The following is a 20310-nucleotide window of genomic DNA, read 5'->3' as shown; positions in this document are numbered from 1 at the left end:
ATAAGGTCAGACCTTCTAAAGCGGTCCATGTGGTCTCTCATCATTACTCCTTGTGGTGGGGTCTAAAGGGGTCTTACCTGGCACTGAATTACTCCCTAGAGGGAACATTCCATTCTAGGCCACTGGGCCTTTAGTTTGTATAACTATGGGGCCAGTTAGTACCTATATCTCTTAGCAACTCCGGACGTCAAAACGGACATGAAGATACTACCCACTCCAACACTGGGAGTAAGGTGAAGTCTCTGAAATCTTTAAGGCCGCAGAAAAATGCCTGGGAAATATAAGACTATTAATAAAAGTTAGGAAATTGGAAGAAAATAGACAGTCTTTTGGAAATCCAATCCCCTGACTGGCGGTGATAGAGGTAGTGGACAGAGAGCCTGGCCAGCCTCACAAATCAGACTCTACTTAAGTAGCTACTGTCAACAGGATGGTGAGGGAGAGGAGATTTAGTGTTCATCCCCAGAGCATCATATCTGTTGTGCTTCAGAGCATGTGAAGGATGATAAATCATATAAGAATATGAATTGATGCTGCTAATTTGGTGCGGAGTCATTCCATTTGCCATGGAGCTGTCAGAAATCCCTCAACAAAGCCAGGTGCCCTTTTCTTAAAATTACATAACCAATCAAATAATAAATTTATTAATTCCTAACATGAGACTGATTCATACAGATTTTTGCATTAGGGAAAAAAATCTGACAGCTGAGAGGTCTCACTGGTTCTAATGATCTAATGAGTAATTCTGTCCATTAAGGGAAGATGTGGCTTCCTGATTAACGTGGAACCTTAGCAGTGTTTTTAATAAAAGTTTTAATATGTACTGCTGCTCAGCTGGTGACATGTTTAATTGAAACCTTGAAAGCTCCTAGAGAGTTCTCTCTTTTCTTCACCAGCCCAGGAGATGCACAATGCCTCTGGGGGTAGGAAGAGGACAGCAGGGCAGGTAGGGGACACAGGGCTGAGGAGGGTAGAGAGGAGAGGGGCTAAGCCCTGTTTGCATGAGGACAGTGCTAGTGCCAATGCCCGTTTCCACGAAAGGAGGCCGAGCCTAAGTTTCCTGCCTACTGTTTCCTCTCTTTAATGGAGGAGATAACTGAGGTGCACTAAATACTTTTAAAAAGCGAATACTTGTATGGTTTTTTGTCTTCTCTGCACATGGACTAGTGTAATAGGACTCAGTACAGAAAACTAGAGGTGACACCAAGGCACTGCATGATCCTGAAGCAAATTGTTTTCACTCTAACACATTTTATTAGGGACAACATGAAAGTGCACAGCTTCACCACTTTATGAAGAAGGAAGGGGGCTGCAACAGATGTAGAGAGCAAAGGGCAGCTGGCTCTCGATTTAAAATCACATGACACTAAGTAAAAACAGCGGGCTATAACCATCATATATATGCATATGTATATACCTATGTGCATATTCCAACTATAGAATTTATGACATACATGTGCACTTATAGACACTGAAAAAGGACTGGAAGGAAATGCTCCAAAATATTAATGGTGATTAAAAAACCTCTAGCTGGTAGTTGTATGAATAATTTTTATTTTCTTATTTTATATATTTGTATATTTAATGATTATCCAACAATGGGCATGAATTGCTTTTATAATAATATTACAAACATATCATTTATATTATTCAAATAAATATTATGTTTTAAATTATAAGGCACCTTAAGCCATGTATTCTGTTCCCTATTACAAAATATACGAACACCTAAAACTACAATTAAAAAGGACACATAGAGGAGTTCCCATCGTGGCTCAGTGGTTAACGAACCCAACTAGCAACCATGATGACTCAGGTTCGATCCCCGGCCTCCCTCAGTGGGTTAAGGATCGGCGTTGCTGTGAGCTGTGGTGTAGGTCGCAGATGCGGCTGGGATCCTGCGTTGGTGTGGCTCTGGCTTAGGCCGGTGGCTACACGTCCGATTCAACCCCTAGACCCTTAGCCTGGGAACCTCCCTATGCCACGGGTGCGGCCCTGAAAAGACAAAAGACTGGAAAAAAAAAAAAAAAGACACATAGAAAATCACAGACCAAAAAAAAAATCTCTCCTTTAAAATAACAATGTCCAGGCACTTAAGCTGTATGGTGTGGAACACTGTAAAAAGATATAGCTGTGTCATCAATAGATAAGTTACCCTCAGAGGTAGCTTAAGAAACAGTGGCTGGCTTTAAAATGAGTACAAAGAAAACCTGACAATAAAATTCACTTAAACATCTGACTCTGCAAAAAAATATTACACTCTGTCCTAGAGGATTGCGATGTAATTGAAAAGTCTATGGTATAACAAGAACATCCTTAGTATAAGGGACAATCCCAAATGTGATGAAATAAAAATGTGAGCTCTTAAGTACTTTTTAATGTTTCAAAGTCAATGAGGGACTGACTCTCAGGAATAGGATGGTGGCTCTTTCACTTGATAAAACATTTTTAAGCTGAAAAAAATCCCTTAGCAGGGGATAAAGAGTTGTCCTTAAGGGAGCTGGAGGCTGGAATTGTGCAGTATCAAAAGGGCTTTTGGATTAAGCTGTTGAATTAATCTGCTCTTGGGGTGTAAGAATGTGACCAGGGCTTTGCTGGCAGAGCCTGAAGGAAAATGCAGGTTCTCAGGGATCTGCCTTGATCAGAAGGGTAGTATTTGAAATTGAACTTTCTGTTCAAGATGAGAAATTGAGCATAAGATGATACCTTACTTTCCCCCACCAAACATAGGGAAGGATAGAACAATATTTGAATGACAAAAGTTAGTATATATCTCATACTGAAAAGCAAGAAAGAGAGTTCTCAGTAGACAAACAAGGAATCCTTATACCTAAAAGAGGTAAACCAAAAAGGGAACCCTTAATGGGCAATAGAGCCAATGCTTTTGGACTACAACGAGGCCAAGACCACCCTCAGGAGACTGGGAGGTGGGTCTTCATGCTCACTGGGGTTGTAGAACTCCAGGTGTGTAATTTCTCACCCCTACCATCATCCCGAAGATGGGGTGGGGGTGGTATTGAGCTGCTCACCTGTGTCTGGTTAGGAAAGCTTGAATTGCATGAGACCAGGACCCAGAGATGCACTGCACCAGTGCAAATAAATGAGCTTGGAAACACACCACCTATCCAGAAAGGGTCAAACCAGTAACCAGCACAGGCCTGAGCAGGAGCCACTTCTCTTCAAGCCTGGGGCTGAGGCGCTGCAAGACTGTGTTCCTCGGGTATCACCTAGAATATTCAGAGGTGAAACTTCTGGTGGAAGATCAGCTAACAAAACAAAAATCCTCCAGCCTGTGTGGGAGAGTAACGCCTTGAAAGGCAGACAATGAACAGAAGAACCTATATGAGGAAAATAGAGATATTAGAATAACCTTAAGTGAGCTTTTAAATGAGTATCTTTAAGAAACTCAAAGAGATAGAGGAGGCAACACCATCCTTGGAAAAGAATGTAAGATATGGAATATCAAAAGGGGGTTCCAAAAAAGAAAATCCACAGGAATTCTAGAAATGAAGGCTGTAAAAGAAGAAATTAAATCATTGTTTATGTGGAAAATGAAACATGGAGGCTGAAGATGTTGCTCCGGGCATTAGAGAAGCAGACAGGAAGACAGAGATGAGGGAAGCGGACCTGAAATCTGCTGGGAGACAAGGTGAGACGTCCTGCTGAGACCATGGAGCAGCCTGAGCAAAGGCGCTGCTTGTACACCATGTTGGCTACACAACGAGGTGGCCCTGAGAGCTCGGAGGACTCAGTTGGGGCTGAACTTTGTGGGATCTGGATGGTATGATGGATGACCCAAAGGGAGGGGCTGGGGACACTTTAACAGCTGGGCTAGTAAATACACTATAAAACAGAAATTAGGGTGCAGAGGCATGGTGGTGGGTGAGGGGTAGGAAGGAACCCAGGTCATATATTTGGAAATAGGCAGCTTAGCTTGGGGAACTAAGAAAAGGCTAAGCATCTCTACTGAAGCTTAACGGCAAATTCCTTAACGGGCAAGCCCAGGGGACATCCATCTAGGTGGAAATGGAGAGGGCTGCTTGGGTCACTGACTCTATTTGGCTAAAGGTTTCAAAATTGGCTTTGTAACCTATTTATAATTTCTCAGAAATCACTCAGTTCTGGAGCTCAAATTCACTATAAAATAGTTAAAAATAACCAAAATTGCATTTGCACACAGCTCTGCCTATAGAATAGCGTATGCAGAGAAATTTATTCTGTCTGATGTCCCTTCTGAAAAAAGTTTCAAACTAGCCAATTCAGAGCTCGGTAAACGGTCTCTGTGAGTACTACAGAAACATCGGGGGGAATAGAGAGCAGGAGCCTGGTGTTGAAACAAGCCCCCCAAGTGATTCTAAGTACTTTACATATATTAGTTTCATACTTAATCAAGGTCTTGGGCCTCAGTTATAGCCCCATCTCGATTTAATGACGCGATCTTGGTGCCTCAGTTTCCCCGTGTGTCCTAGTGGATAATCATAACCCCTTCTGCCTACCTATGAAGGTCTCTGGAATATCCATTGCAAGGAAATGAATAAAAAGACTTTATTAATTGGGATGTGAAAGCCAGGTAGTGACTGGCAGGGATAGTCCCAGGGTAACGAGGTACACCCCAAGGCCTGGATTCTAAAGACTCCACTCTTCTCGCTGGGGTGTCAAGAGTACAGTGGGCTGTGCGACTGCTGCGCAGAGGACAGGACAGAATTACGGTGCTCACACAGCTTCTCTGAGTGCTCTGCACAGTCAGCCATGGGAGGAGATCCTCAGAAGAAAAGGCCCAAAGCAGGCAGAAAAGTCATATAGCTGGGCCTACAGAACATGTCCAGAGGAGCAGTGCTGGGTTCAGGTGACTCAAAACATAGTTTGGGCAGATTTCAACAAAAAGGGTCCAGAACCTTGTCGTGGCATTTGCTGTCTGTTTGCCTCTTACCAGACTCAGATGCAAAGCTTGTCAGATTATCAGAGACGAGAGAGAGATTGAAGCTCTGATGGGAACAGGTTTGGAGGGACTCAGAAAGATGCAGGATAGAGCTGGCCAGAGGCCCTGAAGTTGCCTCCTACAACACCTGAAGGCATACGGAGCCAGGAGCTCAGCCTGGCTCAGATGCTCTGAGGTGTGAGCCTCTCATGGCAGGATGCTGATTTACTGGGAAGTTAAAGACCTGACACCTAGTTTATGTCCCTAATTTGCCTGTGGTGCCACTGAAATAATAGAAAGCAGAACCACCTTGATATACATCATGTATTTTTGTTTTATTTTTTCCTGATAGTTTGTCAGCATGATAGGGTATCATTTTCCTGAAGAAAGTGGCTTGATTTTTTTTTTTTCCTGATTCTTGTTACAGAGGGCTTTGGACGGGCACTCCCATGTTCCATTTGCCCAGAGAGAAGCCAGACTTGGGTTCCCCTCCTAGCTCGGGATCCAACATGGAGAGGATTGAAGAAAAGACTCTTCTCACAGAATCACAGAGGGCCAGGCCTGGGGAGCCCTCCGCAGCCACCAAGTCCAGTGAAACTTTCACGGAAGTCTATTTTTGAATGAACTGCGAATCTGAAGGGACATAGAGTCCCTTCACTTGGTCATTCTTAGGTCAACTGCCTGGAGATTCTTGATGTATAAAAATCCCATTATTTTTCAGCTTAGAGAAGGTTAAGCAATGTGCCCAGGACCACATGACAAGGGATGGTAGTACTGAATTCAGAGCCCAGGGTGCCCGGCTCTCAGATGCAGAGTCCCTGTTCTGCTTCACAATGTAACCACCCCTTACCTGCCTCCCAGCGGAGGGGAAAAGAGCAAGATCAAGAGAATTGAGCCTTTGGGAAAATACAGGATGACAGGAAGAAAGGCACAGGAAACTTCCTCTCCTGAATCTCTTCTTGTTGTTCCCTTACACTTCCCCCCTCACACTGGGGTGCTGCCTTCTCCCTGAAAACTCCCTGGAGCATTTACTTATTTGACAAGACTATGAAGGATAAAACCCACTACTCAGTTTATCAGTTTGACCTTAATCCCCCTCTGTCGGAAAGACTTCCTTTTTTCAGCCACTCTTTTCTAGCTAAATAGCACTCATCCTTAGGTCTCCGTTCTCATTTCATTTCCTGATCCCCCAATGTAAATGATATTTCCCTGTTTTAATTCTCAATTCCCCCCTTTATTTTCCTTCCTATGCAATTAGTAATTACATAAAAACGACTGAAATTATTTCTTAAATATTCACCTCTCCCATCAACAGTAAGTGCCATGGGATTAGGACAGTCAGTCATTATATACCCAAGGTAAAGCACAGAGGTTGGCAAGCTAGGCTCATGGGCCGAATCTGGCCTGCTGCCTGCTTCTATATGAGCCAAGAGCTGAAAATAGTTTTCACACTTTTAAATAACTGGGAAGAATCAAAAGAAGTACAGTATTTTGTGATGTGAAAGTTTTATGAGATTCAGATTTCAGTGTTCATAAATAAAGTTTTATTGGAAGACGGCCATGCGCATATTGACTCTAGCTGCTTTTGTGTTACAAAGGCAGGGCTGAGTACTTACAACAGAGAAGAAAAGCAGAAAAGGGCCAGGCTGAAGTTCAGACATGTGTCAGGGATTAAGCTCAGACCTTTCAAACTCCTGCAGGGTTTCCACTTATTGAATTTCTCCAAACTGACAATAAGGACTGCAAAAACCCTGGCCCAGAATCTAACCTGGCCCCCACAGCAGGTTTTCTAGATATCCATGATAGGTAAATATCCCCAAGGACTTGGGATAAAAGGTGCTTTGTTAAAAGCCGCTTTGAACACCTCCCTGAGAAAAGACACTTACAGGGATAAAAGCATTTCTGGGGAAGAGAGGCCTGATGTGTTTTGTTTGTGCCGAAGTTGAGGTTTCTTTCCATTCTATTATAAAATGCAACAACCCCAGGAATTTCATGTTCTGAAGCCACATCGCTCTGCTTTCAGATCTTGCTTTTGTTCCTGCTCACATTTCTGACATGGGAACAAAGCCACAGGCCTGTGCAGACAAATGTCCCCGGATTAGAGCTCCTTATTCAGACCAGCTGCTTTAAGGGGGCACTACTGGTGTTAATTCAAGTGTCTTGAAAGTCAGTGAATCCTCTCTTCAATCACTGCCATTGGAATATCCAGGCATATTTCATGTCAACTGATAAATATGGTGATGTTTAATGACAATTGGGGGCTAAGGTAGTTGTTGGAAGAAGCTATGGGGAAGACAATAATCCATAGCCCAGAAGAAACTGTGTTTGAGTTGATAGCTTTGATCTCACAAATTCTTAGGACTGGAAGAGGCCTTCAAATGTCATCCAGGAGTTCCCGTCATGGTGCAGTGGAAACAAATCCGACTAGGAACCATGAGGTTGCGGGTTCAATCCCTGGCCCCGATCAGTGGGTTAAGGATCCCACATTGCTGTGAGCTGTGGTGTAGGTCACAGATGTGGCTCGGATCTGATGTTGCTGTGGCTGTGGTGTAGGCCGGCAGCTGTAGCTCCAATTTGACCCTTAGCCTGGAAACCTCCATATGCCATGGGTACAGCCCTAAAAAAAGCAAAAACAAAAAAACAAACAAACAAAACGTTGTATAGCTGTTAAAGACTGAATATTTAGGCGCTTTCAAAATTCATGTGTTGAAGCCCTAACCCCCAGTTAGGAGGTGGGACCTTTGGGAGGTAATTAGGTTTAGATGAGATTATGAGGGGAGGGCCCCGTAATGGGAGCAGCATCTTTACAAGAAGAGGGGGAGAGACCACAGTTCTCCCTCTCTCTCCAGGCGATGACATAGCGGGAGAGAAGCTATGCAGGACTACACATCTCTAGGTCAGAAAGAGAGCTCTCACCTGGAGCTGAGCCTGCCAGTACCTTGATCTTGGACTTCTCAGCCTCCGGACAGAGAAAAATGGCTATTTGTTGCTAAAATCTCCAAGTCTATGGTATTTTGTTATAGTAGTGCAAGCTGACTAAAAAGCCAGCCCATCTACATGCCAGCATTTTAAGTGCCTCCTGTATAGCTCCTGCTTGAATTCTTTTTTTGCCTTTTTTCTAGGGCTGCTCCTGCAGCATATGGAGATTCCCAGGCTAGGGGTCTAGTCGGAAATACAGCTGCCAGCCTACGCCACAGCCGCAGCAACGCCAGATCCGAGCCATGTCTGCAACCTACACCATAGCTCACAGCAATGCCAGATCCTTAATCCACTGATTGAGGCCCGGGATTGAACCCGCAACCTCATGGTTCTGAGTCAGAATTGTTTCCACTGCGCTGTGACGGGAACTCTGCTCCTGCCTGAATTCTTAAGTGATACCATCTCCCTACCATTTTGACAAAATCAAAATGATACTTGATTGTCAGTGGAAAACTTCCCCCTGTAAGACTGACCTCATGCTCTTAGTTCCATTCCTTAGATTCCGTTTTGTGGCCTTTTCCACAAAACGGCCCCACAACCATGCCATGTATACCCACATCCAAACCCCATTGCCACCTCCCCATAACCTTACCAGCCTTCTTTTTCCAGACCCAATTAGCTAGTATTTTCTAACCATTCTTTATATGATATGATTCCAAGTTTCATTTTTCTCCTAAAGCTTTCAACAGAGACAATAAACAGCCAATGTGGTAGAGGCTCACTTCATTTCCCTTTCCTGTCTTCCTCCCAAGGATGAAGAAATGAGGAGATGCAAAACAAACAAAAAGCACAAAAAACCAAAATGGACTTCCCGATGTGGCTCAGTGGTAACAAGCCCGGCTAGTGTCCATGAGGATGCGGGTTCCATCCCTGGCCTTGCTTAGTGGGTTAAGGATCTGGTGCTGCCGCGAGCTGTGGTGTAAAACGCAGACCCCGTGTTGCTGTGGCTGTGGTGTAGGCCAGCAGCTGCAGCTCCAATTCCACCCCTAGCCTGGGAACCTCCATATGCTGCAGGTGCAGCCCTAAAAAAAAAAGAAAGAAGGAGAGGCAAGTAAGTGAAAGGCTTATTGGATATGCCAAATATGCCTTAAGCACTGCTTTCACTTTGGACCCCTGCAGTTTTCTTGTGGAAATGGCATAAAGAGTGGATACTCCTGGTGTCAATCATGGAGAAAGGGGGCAGGACCCCAGGAAGGAAATGGGAATCTAAATGGCCCATTACAGTCCTGGGCCTCTGCACTGAACTCTAAAAATTGAAGTGCGTTTGAGAGCAATCCTAAGTGTAAAGCAAAGAAACAACAGCCCCTGTCTCATTGACGTAGCTAGAAACTGGGCAGTTGGACTGAGGGAAAATGAGCTCATCTCTTGAGGCCGATTATCTGGTTCAGCGGTTGGCCAAATCCAGCCTGTTCTCTGTTTTCGTAAATAAATTTTTATCGAAACAGAGCCATAGCCACTATTTGCCTAAAACTACGGTTGCTTTTGTGCTATAACTGCAGAATGAGCACTTGCAACAAAGACTAAGTCTCACCAAGCCTAAAATACTTACTAGCTCTTTGCAGAAAGAGCCTGCCCCCCATCTCATTAACTACTTCCAGTATTGGGTATGTTACATTAGTCCTGTGTGATGTTCTCCAAAATTTGTTGAGGATAAATTCTTCATATCGATGTCCCTCTTGGAAATTCACAGGGCTACTAGCCTAGCAAAGGCTCTAAGAAGTCCTGCAGCACACGTCTGTTTAACTTTGGTTAACTCAGCACTCCTCAGAGTCACCTGACACTATCAGCATTCCACGGAGCATTAGGAGCACGCTCTGCAAAACACCAACCTTCTTGCTTATTACTGTTCTTTGAATTGATTTTCTTTCTTTCTTTTTCTGTTTTTTTCCCAAGCCTGTTTAGACAGGCCTTGCTTAGATTTTCCAGTCTAGTGATAGTTATGCTGATGAGGTATGAGGGAGGGCTGTGGTGTTCCTCTTAGGCCACATGGCACAGGGGAGTAGGGCCTCTCTCTCTGAGGAGGTGGCAACATCAGAAATTGAGGAGAACCCTCAGCAGAACAGGCCGAAGGACTCCCCCTCCAACGTTGCCATATTTTCCCTCTTTATTGGATTATTCCTGTGAGCAAAGAACATATCTTTCATCTCAGAAAACAAACTCTCTCTTAAAGCCATCCCCATGCCACTACCACCCACTTATCTGCTGACATTTACAAGACAACTCCTCTAAAGCACTGTCTATACTCGTTGCCCTCAATCTCCTCCTCCTGTTCTCTCTTGAATCCACTCCAGTGAGGCTTTCTCCCCTACCACTCCACTCAAATGGCTCTTGTCAAGGTCATCATGACCCCCATGTGGCTATACCCAAGGTCAAGGCTCAGTCATTATACTCATGCTATCTGCAGTATTCCACATGGAGAATCAATCACCCTTCTCCCCAGGTAATTCCTTCTGTTGGCTTCTGGGTTCCTACTCTCCTTTAGCTCTCCTCCTGTCTCACTAGGCCCTTGTCAGTTATTCCAGGGGTCACCATAATCTCCCCAACCTCCAAATGCTGGAATTCCTCAAGTTCCCTCACTAGAATGCTTTTCTCTACCTCCATATTCTCTGGGTGATCTCTTCCTATCTCTTGGCTTTAAACACTAATGACTCCCACACTTCTAATTAAGTCTTCAATCTGGAATGTTCTTTCCCCAGAAAAATTTGCTTCGTTCACTTCTCATGTTGTTGCTAAAGTATCACATTATCAGTAATACCCTCTCTAACCACTCCTTCTAAATATAAATAACATCCCTCATTAGAGCATAAGATTTATGAAGGCAGGAACTGTTTTGTACTCTGATGTCATCCAATAGCCTTGAAGCCTAGAAGACTCATAGTAAGCACTCAGTAAATATTTTAGGATGGATACATAGAGATGTGAGTTGTCCGCCTTGGGATTCTAGGAGCCAACACGATTTCATAGCTGGTGGAGCTAAGTTTACACATTTTGCCTTGAATCACATGGCTTATAGTGGCAAAGCTGACCTTGGAACACTGGCCATGTGATGGACAGGGAACCACAGGTTTCATCTCTGCTCTCATGGAGTTTTTCAGTAGAGACCAACTTTGAGCAGACAATGGCAACTCATCCCTTTATCTCTAGGGTTTGTTTTTTCCATGGCTCCTTGTTACCACCATCGAAATGATCCGATAAGACCAAGAAGGTGTTTGTCCTTAAGCAGCCATTACTCTTTCTTGTGGCATAAATCTTAAGAGGATTCTGGGGCATGAGATGAATTTTTAACTTACATTTAAGACAACCTCCTCATCTCTCTGAACTATGAATGTTATTAAATGATGAATACCTTGTGTGGTTTGTGAGGTATTCCCATATCTCCTGGCTGGTCCCTCATATTTGCATTTCTAATTTTTAATGTCCATAACCTATCCAAGTGAACAGCTTTAACTTTGTTACCTTCGCCAGAGTCTAGTCCAAAGGATTGTGAGTCTACCCTTCCATTCTGAGAAGATTCTACTATACAGTGGGAGTGGCAGGAACTCTGTGAGACCTTTACCTCATACTGGTGGCCCACAAAAGGAAAATGTTAAGAACCATTGTCTCAGAGGTCTTCCCTCACTCATTTCTCTATTCAAAGTTAGTAACATCTTGGAACCCAGAATCTTAGATTTAGATGGAATCTCAAATGTCATATTGTTCTACCATTCTGAACCACTTCAGTGACCCCTGAAACATCTGTGACATGAGGGTCATCTCCACTTGAGCCCTTTATCACCAAAATATTTTCATTCTCATTCAACTTCCCTTAGGTTTGTCAAAGCCAGCAGCCCTAAAGCCTCTGCACATTGTCTTGGTTTTGTCCTTGAGACTTGGTCCCACGTAAATCTCACTTTTCACTTATTTGCCTTCTTCAAATAGGGCTGTAAACACAGGGAAAAAAAGAATTTGATCCAGTCATGTTGGACCTAGATACCAATATAACTCTTTGGACCATTAAAACAAATACAGGCTAATAAAATATTTCTATCTACTCCAGGCAGTAACGAAGTATAAAATACTGCCATTATCATGGCGTGGGTAGGGAAACCAAGGTGTTTGGACAGTGGATGACTCACTGTTGGCTTGGTGGGCAAATGATTTAGGGATGCTTATCCTTTGCTCTGACTTGGATTCCCTAATGTATTACATACTCCAGCGAAAGCCATTATAATAACAACTCCAAGAAGTAGAATTCCTATTATTGAGAAACGCGCACTTTCATTTTAAGGGTTTCATTCTTCTTAGATGAATTCTCCCTTCTGCTTTCCCTTCATTCAAATTCCATGTTTATTATTTCCACTCCGCGGCTGGCATTATAAAGCTAAAATTCCACTCACACCAGCCAACAAACTTAACTCTAGGCATCAGCAGACAGGGGCACTTAGTCTGTTGGAGACAATGGTTTCTCTCCAGTTTGGTCAGCAAGACGAATTTAAGTTGACGAGATCATAACTATATGAAAATAAGATCTATTAATTGTTCCGTGGAAGGAAAAGGTCATTGGGCAAATGTTTCTATATCTCATTTTATGGCTAGAGTCTGGGCAACAGCATCAAATCATTTCTCTGTAACTAGATTCTGCCTCTCAACAATACTTAAAAAAAAATGACTCGATAAAGTCATGCTCTAGGTCTGCTTGTGAATTTTGTTACATTTCATTTATGCTGAAATCAGTCTGGAGTTGCTGACACTGTACTTTCTTCAACACCCCTCTGAAAAATTTATCTGAGGTGTCTGAGACCATTAACTGATTCTCCCTGATCCCCACTGTAGCCCATTTCTCAGGCTTTGGTTCCTAAGGAAGAAGAGAAGTTTCCTTCACATGATCTGGGTTACTAATAACTGCAGGGCATGGGAGGGGACAGGTGGGGAAATGTTACCCATCAGACCAAATGCAATTCACTTGACAGACTCCAGGGATAGATGGGCTGCAGAGGAATGGCAGCAAAAAGCACCACCATCAGAGTTCTAGGCCTTGAGGGGATGGAAGACATGGGACGTTGCACAGGGAAAGGAGGCTGCAGGGGATGTTTTCTCTAGCTCTCCTTGGGGTGTTGTGGGCAGAACCCCTAATGCTTTGCTTCCTTGGGCTATGGAGACATAGTTGCAGATTCAACAAACATTTACTGAGTATCTACTATGCGTCCAACCAAAAAATAAACGGTCTCATAAACAGTACTTCATTTAATGCTCATTATAAATAACCCTGCGGATTAGGTAGAGTTGTAATGTTTGGGGGTTTTGTCTGCTTGCTTGTTTGCTATTAGCAGTTTGATTAAACGGCTATGTCAGCTGTCTTAAACTTACCTGGAGGAAGGTGGAGCTTGAAGAAATAAATGAATAAATAGCAGACAGACACATAAGTTCTTCCTTTACAGTACTGATGCCAGTACCTCCTTACCAGAGCAGATCTAGAAGGATGACTTGCCCAAGATCACATGGACCAGAAGTGGAAGAATTGGGACTTGATGCCTGGGCAGGCATCAGAACCCATGCTTCCTCCTCCCGGCAGTGCCACCCCACTGCCTTCCAGGTTAATGATCGGTTTAACACCTTTGTACTCATGAGATACCTTGGTAATCCCATCTCAGTAGTGTTCTAGCAGTGTCTCTGATAAACTTCTTCAAATGTAACTTGCATGTCTTCCCTTCACTTTTAGCTTCAAGGCTGCTTTTTAAATCTTTATCAGGGTGATCATTAAAGTTTCCCTGATAAATTTCCTTCCATTCAGCTTTCTTGCTCTCACTCATTCCTGGCAGTCAAGTCCACATTCCAGGAATCCACACTGAAAACAAATGAAGGAATTCGACTTTCGGCATGGATAATTTCTCTCTTGATCCCCGAATTATCAGATCAACCAGTGCTCAGCCCGCTGGGGAAGATCACCCTTGCCCAGAGGAGAGCTCTCCCTGTGGTCATTTTCTGTCCAGCCACTGCTCTTCTGACCTTCTCTTTCTTTTCCTTTGGCCCCAAGCCCTGAAGGCTGGCTTGCAACTAACTACTCCTTGTATTTCAGCTCACAAAAGGATGGGTATAGGGATGGGAGAGCCACAGGGTGCTTAGGGGTTGGGCTGTTAACTTTAAGGAGGAGGAGGCAGATCTGGGTACAGGCAATTTTGCTCTCTCTCCTCCAGCCTTCTGACCTAACTCTCAGGCTCCTCAGAGCCCTCCAAAGCTCTGCCTTCAGTGGCCTCCTTGTCTGGCCTGCTAGCTGAGACTTTTAAGAATCCTGCCCAGTCAGTTTATCTGCCCCCCCCCCCGATATCTGACAAATTACTCATGCCCCACACTCCCAGCCTGCCTTTAGCAAGAATCAAGTTAAGTCTGTGTAACAAGAATTAACTTACTCCCTGAGTAATGTATTTTCCATTCAACACTCTTCTTTGGCTATCAATGCCCACTTTTCCTTGTCACATTCAGAATTAAGCCCAGATCTGTACTGAGGGCTCTTTTCTCCTACTGCAGTGATATCTGAATAAAATCTTTTACTGCTGTAACTATTGTCCAGCTGTGGCTCTCTTTGACGTGTCCACAAATACCTTTGGAATTTCAGAGTTCTGTACTACATGTCTTCCTCAAAACAATGCCAGATGGGGAAGTTTGGGAAGAAAGGAATCAAAGCAAATACAAAACTTAGGGAGCATGACCGCCTCTCACTCTGGATGTGCTCACGCTAGGAGTGCTTGGAGTACAGACGTTAAGGTACAATATCAAACATGAGCTGCATCAGAAAGGAAGAGCATGGTGAGCAAATTCATGAAGTCTACAGTCCCATTTACATTTCAATCCCCAAATTAATTGCTTAGTCATAAGCATTCTGCCACAATTGTGGTCATCATCAGTAGCTTTCTATAAATGAACCTAAAAACTTTATTAACCCAAATTATTTTTTTTTTTAATGCTTGGGCCAAAAGGAAGCCTGGAGCTAAATTTAGTGTTCAACTGCAATCATAAATGTATCCCAGATGCACGGCATTTCTCATTCTCTCCTTTTAATTAGTTTTGGCTCCCTTTCCATTTTTAATTGTCAAGGTTTATTTGAGATTTAACATAATAAATCGTTTCAATCCCTTTTGCATTTCTACTCAGGAAGTCAAATTAGCTAATATTTTCAGATGTTGGCATTCCTTCCAGGGAATAAGCCCTTCTCAGAAAAAAAAAAAAAAAAAAAAAATCAGCTTTGGAAACAGAGTGTAAATGGAAACACAGTCCACTGGCTCAGGTACTGCTCTTCTCTACTGTGGACACCAGTGAACATTCAGTCCCCAGCTGGGCATGTAACATATAGGTACACAACATGTCTCGTCCACCAAGAAAATAAAACTCTCTAGTCTATGAAAATATGGAGATTCTGAACACCAGGTATTGGGTCTGAGTTCAGTGTTTTTCCATAACAAATAAACACCATTTTGTACTATTAAGTGAATTTGTACTGTCCAAGCAAAATGGCTTTGAATACTGTCAAATATGATTATCAAGACTGATTTACTCCTGCCCTGCATTATCCTGGCTACTTAGGTTTGTGCAGATTCAGCTGGACTTTCTTTTCCTCTGGCTAAGCAGAGACAGATCCCTTCTAGTGAGTCAGGGAAAAGGTGAGCTCTATAGCACAGGGATTAATGGGCAATAAAGCAGAGCCAAGGTTTGCCGCCTAACTCCACCATCTTGCTTCCAATCAGTGTTGTGGGCCCAGACAGCTCAGGCTCAGGGAGAGACTCACCAGGATGCCAAAGATCCAAAAAGGTGAGGAGGAGCCAGGGGCAGGGTTACTTTCCCTCTGCCCTTCCTGTGATTCCTTCCCTAAGCCAGTGCCCTGCTTTTCTTGGAGCCCTGGGTCCTTGGGCACTCACTGATCAGAACAACCTGCCTCTCCAACCTGTCCCTAGACAGCACTCCTGCAGCAGGGTCTGGAAGAGAAATGGAGCTGGCACCAGTGGGACCTAGTTTGTAACCCCAGCTCTGCCATTTGCAGCTCTGTATCACTTGATTCCTTGGGAATTCCGTTGGCTCAACAAGGAGAATAATCCCTACCTCATGATTAAATTTTAACCTATTTCAAAATGAAAACAATATCAAAAAGATACCTGCATGCTCATGTTTATTGCAGCATTGGTCACAATAGCCAAGATGTGGAAACTCAAGTGTCTGTCAATGGATGAATGGATAAAAAAGATGTAGTACATATGCATGTACATATTTATGAATGTGTGTGCATACATACATACACACAAAGAATATTATTCAGCTATGAAAAAGAAGGAACTCCTGCATTTTGCAAAAATAAGGATAGATATTGAGGGCATTATGCTAAACGAAATTAAGTCGATTTGAGAAATACACATGCTGCATGAGGACACTGACATATGGAATATAAAATAGGCAAACTCAGAGAAACAGGAAGTAGAATGGTGGCTTCCAAGGGTTCAAGGATGGGGGAGGGGGAAGATTCTGCTCAAAGAGTACAAAATTCCAGTTATTAGATTAAGAAGTTTGGGAACCTAATACAATGGTGATGAATATAGCTAATAATACTGTATCTTATATTTGAATGTTTCTAAGAGAGTACAATGTTCCACCACAAAAAAAGAAATCCTGTAACAGGATGGAGGTTGTAGCTAATATTATGGTAGTCATCATTTTGTAATATATGTGTATCAAATCACCACAGTTACACACCTCAAACTTACACAATGTTATGTGTCAATTATATCTCAATAAAGTTGGGAAGACACTTTTTAATTTAACCTATTTCAAGTGAGCGGCATGATGCCAGGGCAGCAGTAAAGGCTCAGTTATGGTTAGTTCCCTTCCCTCTCTATCCTCAGCCGCCACCCCCTAAAGCTCGCTAGCTTGTCTCTTTCTTCAGGATTCTCCCCTCTAGACTGATAGCATATCCCATCCTCTGTAAAGGATTCAGAGATTGACAAACATTCTCTCCTTGATCAAACTTTAGCGAGCCTCCTCTGAGTCCAATGAGGCCCTATCCTCCAAGAACCCAATTTAGCAAGAATCCTGTCAAGATGGTTTAGCCAGACTCCTTTATCCTCAATATCTGATCACCTTGGCCTGCCTCCAGCAATTCTCCTCTTATGCCCATTTAGCCAGAATTGCCCTTTACTCCTGATATCTTCTATTTCTATTTTTCCATCCCTACCCCTCCAATCCTTGAATACAAATTTGCACTTTTCCTTGTTGTATCCAAGATTAAGCCCACTCTTTCTCTTGTACTGTAAAACCTCTATTGCAATAGTCTTGAATAAAGTCTGCCCTCTCATTCTTTAACAAGTGTCATGAATAATTTGTTTTCTTTAAAAAGACCTCGAGCATCTGTGCCATTGCTTGTGGCTTTTAGAAATTCTTTTCCCTGTTCTATCTTTCCTACTTGGTTAAATGATATTCACTTTTATAATATCAATTCCTTTGTGAAATTTTCGCTGGACAACATTCATCCCTCACTGGCAGCTCCTGTCTAATATGGGGCTCTAGCACCAAACAGCCTGGGGTCAAATTCCAATTTCACCTCTCTCTAATTTTTGATCTTGGGCAAGTTATTTAACCTGTCTATGCCTCAGTTCCCTCATCAATAATTGAGGATAAAACTACCTACCACACTGGATTATGGTTGCATCAATTCTATTAAGTTCTTGGATATAATGTCTGGCTCATAGCACGTGCTCAATAAATTTTACCATTATTATTATCATCAGAGACCTCTTCCTTCATTTTATAAATATCATTGTTACTAATACTATCTGCCCTGCCTTACCCCCCAGTCCTAGACCAGGAAACTCTTTAATAGCAGGCTTGGGTCTTACTCATTTTTGCATCTTTTCTCCGACTTCAAGTCACCATGGCTCACAGTACACACTCAGTCTCTGTGCTGATAAAAATCAGTTTCATAAAGGATTCACAACAGGTGTTGATGGGTGCCAAATATGATCTCTCTGGTAATTTACTTGCATTTTTTTCAATAGCTTCATGAGATATCTTTGATACATAAACATTATATACATTTAAAGTGTACAAATTGAAGTTTTGACACATACAAACGTTGTGAAAAGATCACCACAATTAAGTTGATTAACACACCCATCACCTCCACAAAGTTACCGTTGTGTGTGTATGCATGTGTGGTAAAAAGACTAAGATCTATCCTCTTCACAAATTTCAAGTATACAACACAGTACTTTTTATTTATTTATTTATTTTGTCTTTTTGCCTTTTCTTGAGCTGCTCCCGTGGCACGTGGAGGTTCCCAGGCTAGGAGTCTAATCGGAGCTGTAGCCGCCAGCCTACGCCAGAGTCACAGCAACACAGGATCCGAGCCATGTCTGCAGCCTACACCACAGCTCACGGCAACGCCAGATCCTTAACCCACTGAGCAAGGCCAAGGATTGAACCTGCAATCTCATGGTTCCTAGTCGGATTCCTTAACCACTGCACCACGACGGGAACTCCTACAATACAGTATTGTTAATTATTATCACCATGCTGTACAGTAGATCTCTAGAACTTATTCATTTTACCTAACTAAAACTCTGTATCCTTTGGACATTTCCCTCTCCTCCTGGGCCCCTCACAATCACCATTCTACTCCCTGCTTCTATGAGTTTCACTACTTTAGAGTCTACTTATAAGTGAGATCATACAATATTTGTCTTTCTGCATCTGGCTTATTTCACTCAGCAGAATGTCTTCCAATTTTATCCCTGTTGTTGCAAATGACAGAATTTCCCTCTTTTTTAAAGTTGAAAATATTCCACTGGGTGTGTTTGTATATTTTTATTTATTTCTTTATTTATCAGTTTATTTGCCAAAGTATATTTAGGTTTTTTTCATATCTCAGCTACTGTAAACAATGCTGCAATGAACATGGGAGTGCAGAAATCGCTCCAAGATCCTGATTTCAGATCCTTTGGATATATACCCAGAAGTAGGACTGCTGGCTCATATTGGTCTTGGAAATAATTTTTTTGGATGTGACACAAAAATCATAGGCAACAAAAGCAAACAGACAAATGGGATTACATCAAATTAAAAATCTCTCTGCACAGCAAAGAAAAAAAAATCAACAAAATGAAAAGGCAGCCAATGGAATGGGAAAAAAAAAATATTTGCAAACCACATATCTGATAAGGGGTTAAAATCCAAAATCTGTAAGTTTATTTACATTTCTTTTCTTTTTAGGGTACATGAGGCATATGGAAGTTTGCAGGCCAGGGGTTGATTCAGAGCTGCAGCTGCCAGCTTACGCCACAGTCAGAGCAACATGGGATATGAGCCTAGTCTGTGATCTACTCCACAGCTCAGGCCAACGCAGGATCCTTAACCCACTGATTGAGGCCAGGGATCGAACATGCATGCTCATGGATACTAGCTGGGGATTGTTTCCACTGAGCCACAACAGGAACTCCAGTTTATTTGCATTTTAATAGGGGTCTCCAAATTGCTTGGATCACTAAGAGTAACTTTTGCATGTCAATTCAGGAAGTCAAATTACCTAATATTGAGGTGGATGAGGCAGACATTTTGAGCCTAACCAAGTCTAATTTAATATTAGGCCACATCTCCTTTGTGAAGGCCAGGGCTTGAGCCCCAGCTAAAAGGCTTCTATCCAAAACAATTTTTGAGTTGGGGATGGAGGGGTCTGAAGATGTGAGAAAATTATATCAGACGATCCCTCCTTCTGTCTGTGCTGACCACACTACACTTTTCTTTCTACAAACATCTCTGGCAAACAAGAAGTCCACACACAGTGCCAGGAAGCATTATATGATGGGAAAACTTTGGGCTTGGGGAATCACAAGACATTGAAATAAAATCCAAATCTAACATTGGACTGTCAATAAACCGTGGGCAATAGGTGAGCCGCAGTTACCTCTTTATCAAGTTGAAACAAGCTTTCCTACTTCCTCAAGTGGTGTGATAACTACATTTCAAAGAAGATAGCTGGGTGCCTGGCACCTGGTGAGCACTCAGTGCTGACAAAGACTCTTCTTAACCAAATTTAGTCAGTCTCCGCTGGGGCTACTTCTCTAGTAGGCCTCAACCTTGGACCCCATCCTGCCTACAGCCTGCCTAGCCCAGTTTTAGCAAAAATCCTGTTAAGTCAACAAGAAGCCCTCTACCCTTGCTGCCTCCTCTGAGTAATTTTCCATCCCTGACCTCCTCATCCTGCTCCTTAGCTGTATCTCTCCCACCCTGTCCTTCTTGGTATTCAGAGTTGTGCCTGATCTTTCTTCTCTATTGCAAGTCTTGGAACAAACAAAGTCTTCCTTACCATATTTTACAAGTGTCAGAATCATTCCTCTTTAAAGGTATATGCCAGTAATTACTGCTATTACCTTTCCTCTCTTCCAGAAATCAAGAGACTG

General features: G+C 42.8%; 1 protein-coding gene across 1 annotated transcript in view; it reads right to left on the bottom strand.

The window, feature by feature from the left end:
* ALK (ALK receptor tyrosine kinase) overlaps positions 1–20310 on the bottom strand; it is a 694610-nt gene that overhangs the window by 390444 nt on the left and 283856 nt on the right. The gene's annotated exons all lie outside the window — the stretch shown is intronic.

The sequence above is a fragment of the Sus scrofa genome, chromosome 3 (genome assembly GCF_000003025.6).
Source record: "Sus scrofa isolate TJ Tabasco breed Duroc chromosome 3, Sscrofa11.1, whole genome shotgun sequence".
In the NCBI taxonomy this organism is placed as follows: domain Eukaryota; kingdom Metazoa; phylum Chordata; class Mammalia; order Artiodactyla; family Suidae; genus Sus; species Sus scrofa.
This window is presented reverse-complemented; position numbering and strand designations above follow the sequence as displayed.